The sequence below is a fragment of the Peromyscus leucopus genome, chromosome 6, assembly GCF_004664715.2.
Source record: "Peromyscus leucopus breed LL Stock chromosome 6, UCI_PerLeu_2.1, whole genome shotgun sequence".
Classification (NCBI taxonomy): domain Eukaryota; kingdom Metazoa; phylum Chordata; class Mammalia; order Rodentia; family Cricetidae; genus Peromyscus; species Peromyscus leucopus.
Window position 1 is genome coordinate 128,831,843 of NC_051068.1, and position 7,751 is coordinate 128,839,593.

A 7,751-nucleotide genomic window follows, 5' to 3' on the forward strand; every position below is an offset into this window, starting at 1 on the left:
TGTTGCTGTGATAAAACATTCTGTACATAAGCAACTTAGGAAGGAGGGCAGGAATCTGAAGACAGGACTGCTTGCTAGTCTGTGCAGCATTACCTCTTACCAAGGAACTTACAGCCAAGGAAATATAGCAGGAGTCATGAAGGATACTGCTTGCTATCCAACTTTGCTCACTGGCCCTGTGTTCAGCTAGCTTTCTTATATAGTCCAGTGTAGCTGGAGTTTTCTACAGTCCTGCTCCCACCCCACCACCCCCACCCCATCCCCGCAGTTCTGCAGCCCTCTTATAATCACTCAGAAGCTCATATTAATTAAAATTGCTTGGCCATTAGCTCAGGCTAACTATTGACTAGCTCTTACATCTTAAATTAACTCATTTCTATTAATCTATAAGTTGCCAAGTGGCTCATGGCTTACTGGTACTTTACATGTTGCTTGTCATAGGGGCGGCTGGCAGTGTCTCCCTGCTTCAGCCTCCCACTTCCCAGAATTCTCTCTCCTTGCCCCGCCTATACTTCCTGCCTGGCTACTGGCCAATCAGCATTTTATTTGTACAGAGAGATATCCATAGCAGTCCAGGCCTACCTTCTTAGAGATACTGCCATCCCCAGTGTTCTGGGATACTTCATATCAATTAAAATAGTCTCTTATAGACATGACCTGGGCAGTTCTTCAATTGAGGCTATCTCTTACCAGGTGATACCACATTGTATCAAGTTGACAAAAACTAGCCATAACATCCCCAGCTACCATGAAATTCTGGCTTTGTATTTGAAGATAATTGCAATGTGATCAGATAGTCTCCATTATGCTCCTGCCTCAGCTTCACAAGTGCTAAGGTTTCTGGTGCACTGATGCAGCTGAGTTTTATTCCAGGTTTTATTTGATCTTTCTCAATTTTTCTTTTCTTGAATCCAGTCTATATATACTAAGTATACTACTTTCTTAATCTCCTCTAGTCTGATAGTTTGTCATTCATTTTTTGTCTTTGATGACAGTCTTGAAGTATTCTGCCCAGGCATACTGTCTTAGGGTTTCTGTGGCTGAGAATAAACATCATGACCATGGCAACTCTTATAAAGGAAAACATTTAATTGGGGCTAGCTTACAGTTCAGAGGTTTAAGCCATTGTCATCATGGTGGGAAGCATGGCAGTGCACAGGCAGATATGGTGCTGGAGAAGCCAAGAATTCTACATCTGGATCTTCAGGCAGCAGGAAGAGAGACACTGAACCTGGCTTGAGCATCTGAAACCTCAAAGCCCACTGCCTGTGACATAATTCGTCCAATAATGCCACTCCCTGTAAGTCTAGCGGGGGGGGGGGGGGGGGGCATTTTCATTCAAACCACCACATACAGCTATTTCCTACTCCACTAGGTTAGACTTGTATTTCTCTCTGTTGACTATGGCTGTAGGTTTGAAAGAACACCACAGGGGAGGAGCTCCCTTCTGATCTATGAAGCTTACATTCCCTGGAGATTTTAACCTCAGCATTTAGTTAGGGCATTTTGAGCCTTTCCCTTAACATTCTTCTTAAGTAATATTAAGGGTTCTTCACCAGGAAAGGAATGAGAAATGCAAAATCTACCTCTTTTTGAAAGTATTATTCCAGAATGTGGAATCTTCCTAAAAAGACTTGTTTTTCCGTTTGCTCATATCTTCACATGTGTATACTTGTCATCTTTTTGCTGCCTAGATGGTTTTTTATTTGATCATTGAGAATTCTTTCAGATTGGCTTATGTGTCCACTGATTAGCCTCCCTTTTCCAATGGAAAGGAAAGTAGATGGAAGAACTATTGAGGGGTGTGAGTGGGATCTATAGTAGTAGAGGTAGTGAGGAGACAGCTACAAAGAAGCCTTGGTAGGTAAGTGTAGTGTCAGGAGTTTGGATCCTGCTGCTTGCAATAGTTGGTATATGTCAGTTTAACACAATGAAAGGTAACTGGAATAAGTGTTCCCAAGCTCCTAGGCAAATGGTAATAGATAAAGCCCAATGCCACTAATGTACACGCAGGTACCAGAGCAGTCTTCAGATGTTTCTGTTGTAGCTGGAAGAATAAAGTGCAGTGAAGCCACCCATAATTAAACTGCTTAAAGCCAGCAATAGGGAAAGATGGCCTTTATGAAGGACAGTAGAGAGGATAACAGCTGACTTCCCAGATGCAAGGTAAGCCAGGTGTGTAACATAAAATACAGAAGTACAGATGTGGTACTAACCTACTATTAAAGAGCTAAAAGAATTCACTACCAGGTCTCTGACCAAAGACTGAAACACCCTTTTGTCATTGAGTTGTGATGGCATAGGTCAACATTTAGCAAGCATGGTGGAGGGTCTTGTGTGTGCTAGTAAGTATTCAGCTAACATGCTATTGAGGAAGGGAGAAGCTGACATGTACTTGTATGTACAGATGGCTGTATGGGTGCGGTGATCTGCCTCATCTTGAAGGTAAGCTAATTTACATACTGAGCCCCAAAGTGGCCTTTAAATGGAACCAAAAGGTAATGAGCCTGTGGAAGAGAAAGGTAATCCTGCATACTCTGAAAAGAAGCACAACAGAGAGTATTCCAAGTAAAGCCAAACAGTATCATTAGTGATGATTCAAACACCCCAATTAGTGAAAAGGTGTGCCTCTGCTTAAACTGAATCAAAACAGGTTTCAAGTAAGAGGAAAGAGAAAACAAAATCTGAAGAAAAAAATGAGTTAGCTTCTGAAGTGTATTTGAAAGCTATGAATAATGATGAAGATCAATGGATTAAAGGGCATTTCATTAGTGCACCTATTTGTCTTCATAATATAAAGCAAAAACTAGCTGCAAAGGTGAAGTAAATACAGGTGTCTTATAATTGATGTGATTAAGTACAAAATAACAGAAGACTTACTTAAAAACTACCACCAACTGATCTGGCATAAGTTACTAAAGAACACTGCCAAAAGATCTATACATTATTTTGAGCACATATTTAGGAATATAGACTTTGTTTTTCTCTTTGTGATAAAATACCCTCACAATAGCTTTAAAGGATGGGTTAATTTGGCTCAAGAATATCTATATGCAGCCAGTCAAGGCAGCAGGGTCTCAAAGCAGCTGGTAGCACTGAGAATCGGCAGAAGCTACAGAGTATGCTGCTACTTAGTTCCCTTTCTCAAAGTCAAGAATTTCTGGCTCAGAAAACTATCTGACCCATAATTAGGATGAGTTTTTCCTCATCAGATAACGTAATCAGGTTAATCCCCAACAGAAGGACCCTTCACCCAAGTGTTTCTACATTCTGTAGAGCTGACAACATACATACCATAGCAGACACTGTCCAGATCATACATACTGTAAGAATCGATGTACATGAAATTAACATTCTAGCATTCCAACAGAAATCAATGATTACTCCGAGTCGAGGCAATGATGAGTGATCAAGTTCAAACCTTGTTTATCAGAACTGTATGTTTCAAATCTAGATCGTTGACAATTGTGCATGCTTTTGTGAAAATAACTATATATAATTAACATTTCTGGACTTGTGTATTGAATGTTAGTAGCCATCTTAAAAATACAAACATTGGATCTGAATATATGATAGTGACAAAGACTCCAAATGCATACAACACAAAGGTGGTAAAGACAATAGACTGTAGCAGGTCTTTTTTTGTCAGAATTTCTGGGACTGCCAGCTCCCGAATAATGACACGGAGACATTATTAATTATTAAAGCTTGGCTTTTAGCTTAAGATTGTTCCTAACTAGCTGTTAGGACTTAAATTATCCTGTTTCTATTATTTTAAATTCTGCCATATGGCTTTTTGCCTTTCCATTCTGTATATCTGACTTCCTCAGTGTCTCAATGGCACCTCCCACCTCTCTTCCCGGAGTTCTCCCTGGAAATCCCTCCTATTCTCTCCTCCCTAGCTATTGTCCATTCAGCTCTTTAATAAACCAATCAGAAGGCACCTTAGTCAGAGACACATATTTACACTGTACAAAAAGATTATCCCCAAATATTTCCCTCCTTTTTTCTAAACAAAAAGGCTTTTAACACTTAACACAGTAAAACTGTATACAATAAGAACAATTATCAGGAAAAAGTTACATTTACAATGTTTAGTCCATTTGTATTTGGCAAATTTAGAGAATTTATCTGTTCTATCTTGATGAGTCCAAGGTTTTATACCTAAACCACTTTTTATCATAACTTGTATTACTATCCTAAAAATACTTTTTGAACATTAAAACATTTTCTTATAAGCTTTTAAGTTTCTCAGCTTTATATATTTTACATCTCTTTTGTGAGTTTTCTTAGTTTGGTAACAAAGAAAACTGAAAAACTATAACTAGTCTTCAACCCCATTAAAGACTTATGGGTAAGTTTACCTGAGTAAACAAGAAGTGCAGAGCAAACAACTGTCAAACTATAGAAATAACATATATCTGACTGACTGGACAATCACCAAAGTTTCCTCTGCAACATTGGGGCATCTAACTCTGGCCTACATGCCTAGAATATGTGACAGACTTCTGTGAAGCAGGAATTTTGAAGAACTATCTCAGCAAAGTTTGGCAATCACCTCTTTTGTGTCCTGCTTGTCCAGTTTGGACAGCATACTGTCAGCAGTTGCGGAAAGGACAGTTTCTTGCCCTGTGGCTAACTTTGCCACAATGAAAGCAAACTCCATATAGAGTTTCTTCAATGCTCACCATCCTATTTTGAAGTAAATTGGCACTGTCAGGAGCAGACATGTCTTACTGTCATGAAAAGCCTTGTTATTAAAATATCTTAAATGCCGTATTCTGCAGATCCCTAAAGTATATGAAGGCCACCTGTCTATCTAAAACATCTGTTTAACCGTGAAAACAAACCTGACTACAAATTTGATTGTTACAGATGGCTAACTACTAACCTGCATTTCTTAATTATACATCACATTTTTAATGAGCTGCTCATGTACAATACCTTAAGAGTAGAAGCATATATACAGTATTTCAATACAAAAATAACTTTAAATTTGTATTAATATACAAAAACCCATATACCAGTGTAAAATATTTGAGATTAATAGTTGCTTTTTAGTTTAAAAATACATTCAATAATCTACCCTTTATCCTATTATTCCTATATCCCCCCCCCCTTCAGAAAGAGATCCTTGAATTCAGCCTCCCTTGTTTAGTCTCCTCCCTTGCCAAGGCCAGGAACAATTTGCAACCAACTCCCTAAACGAAGATAAACATCCATAACCCATTGAATAACCAAAAACCACTCATTCCACTTTTTGGGAGTGAGGGCGTTGCGTTCTTAAAATTATTTCTTGCTGTCTGAGGGTGATGGCATCTTTAGAGGACCCTGAGAAAATTGAGATAATGGTCAAGTCCTGAGAGAGCTAGCTGTATCATTTGTTGTCCAGCCTGTGTAATGAGAAACTGTAGAGCTTACCTTATGTCCTGGCTGGAGTAGTCTCTGAGGCTGAACCATATCAGCTAGCAGCTTTGAAGTTGTTCTGGATGCAGGTTTTTGAGGAAACTGCAACAAAGACATTCTGAGAGGCTGGATCACCTGGGCTACTTGTCTTCATTGCTGTCTGGGTTTTTTTTTGTTTTTTTGTTTTTTTGTTTTTTTGTTTTTTTAATGAAACAAAACTTTTAAAAGCAACACACATCTGTATTTACACAAGTATGGAATTATAGTGTACACAAATCAGCTGAAGATGATTCTCTGCTCTATGTTTGAGCAGATAAAAGGCATCTGTCAACTTTATAAGTCTGGTTGGACTGCATAACCAAACTGATGTAAATCTCCACCCATACCATACGAAAGGATGGCATATAATAATAAGTCATGAGGACTTTGTAGTCAACAAGATTTATCATGTCCTGTCTCATCCAGTCTGTAAGCTGTTCCCATGTTGAGGGATCAGCTTATATGTCACTTGTTTTTCTTGACTTTTTCATGTCTGTAACCAAGACTTTCATGAGGTCTTCCCCAGTCAAGGAATCTATAGCTTTTGTTTCCTGTAGAAACAAAAACAATGCAACATATTTTCTGACTTCCATTCTAAAGTTAAGTCATCCTTAAAATATATAGGCTAAGCCGGGCGTGGTGGCGCACGCCTTTAATCCCAGCACTTGGGAGGCAGAGGCAGGCGGATCTTTGTGAGTTCGAGGCCAGCCTGGGCTACCAAGTGAGCTCCAGGAAAGGCGCAAAGCTACACAGAGAAACCCTGTCTCGAAAAAACCAAAAAAAAAAAAAAAAAAAAAATGCTTTGTGCCGGGCGGTGGTGGCGCACGCCTTTAATCCCAGCACTTGGGAGGCAGAGCAGGCGGATCTCTGTGAGTTCGAGGCCAGCCTGGGCTACCAAGTGAGTTCCAGGAAAGGCACAAAGCTACACAGAGAAACCCTGTCTTGAAAAACAAAAAAATATATATATATATATATATATATATATATATATATATATATATATATATATATATAGGCTAGTTCAATTCAGTAGTTTTCCCCATACTCCAGTATCTCTCAGCAGCTGCTATTTTTTGTTTCTTAGCATTTTAAAAATTCAGAGTCAACAAAGCACCATAGAGAATCCAGCCCTGTGTATTTCCCATCCTTACAGAGCTTATTCTTTTTATATTACTTTACTCTCTTTAAAGACTTTATTATTTTCAAACTATTTTTCTATGACTCTCTATAGCCATTTTCTTCAGTACCTAAGCACATTTTTAAACATATTGTACTGGTTCAGGGTTTTTGTTGTTTTTTTTTGGGGGGGGGGGTGTCTGGACCTGACTTTGCATTCCTGCAGCCTTACACCTACAGCATTCTCTGACCATGGGAGACAAATCTTAAACACCCAGACCACCCTCTTTGTGGCTCCACTTAGCATGTGGTGCTGGTGGCTGGCTCTGCCTAACTTGACCTAACCATCTCAGCCATGCCAAACTGTCCCAGCTCTGGGAATTTACTGAGCCTGTGCTACCTATCCAAGTAGCAAGTAGCAAGCTGACTGCCCAAATGCTCAGCTGAATAGCAGGGCCTCTTAAAATGCTGTGCTGTGCCTCTGTATGACTCAAGCAGTGAGACTGCATGAGGAACTATGGTTACTGAGAAACCGTGTCCAGCTCCATTGTTCAGAACTTTTTGCAGCTTTCTAAGGTCCTATGTGGATTTACATGTTATGCATTGGGCATCAATTGTAAGTCATTTTTTTCTTTCTTAGATGCCAGACCCAAAATAATGACATAGAGACATATTATTAATAGTGAAAATTTGGCCTTCAGCTTAGGCTTGTTCCTAACTAGCTCTTATAACTTAAATTATCCTGTTTCTATTCATCTAAATTCTGCCACGTGGCTTTTTACCTCTTCATTCTCTATGTCTGACTTCCTAAGTGTCTCACTGGTGTCTCCCACCACTCTTCTTCCCAGAGTTCTACTCTTTCCCCGGAAGTCCTGCCTATTCTCTCCTGCCTAGCTATTGGCTGTTCAGCTTTTTATTAAACCAATCAGAAGGCACCTTGGCAGAGACACATCTTGACAGTGTACAAAAATATCCCACAACAGTAGATTTCCCTATGACCTCATACAGTTTTTTTATATTTATAAGTACATATGTAATGTCTAAGAAACCAGTATTATTAAACTTCAGGTTTTATTTGAGTTTCACTAATTTATGTCCATTTTCTATTCTAGGACTGAACCAAGAATATCATACTAAATATTTTGTTCTCTTCTGGTTTGAGACAGTTTCTTGTTTTTCAGGACCTTAAT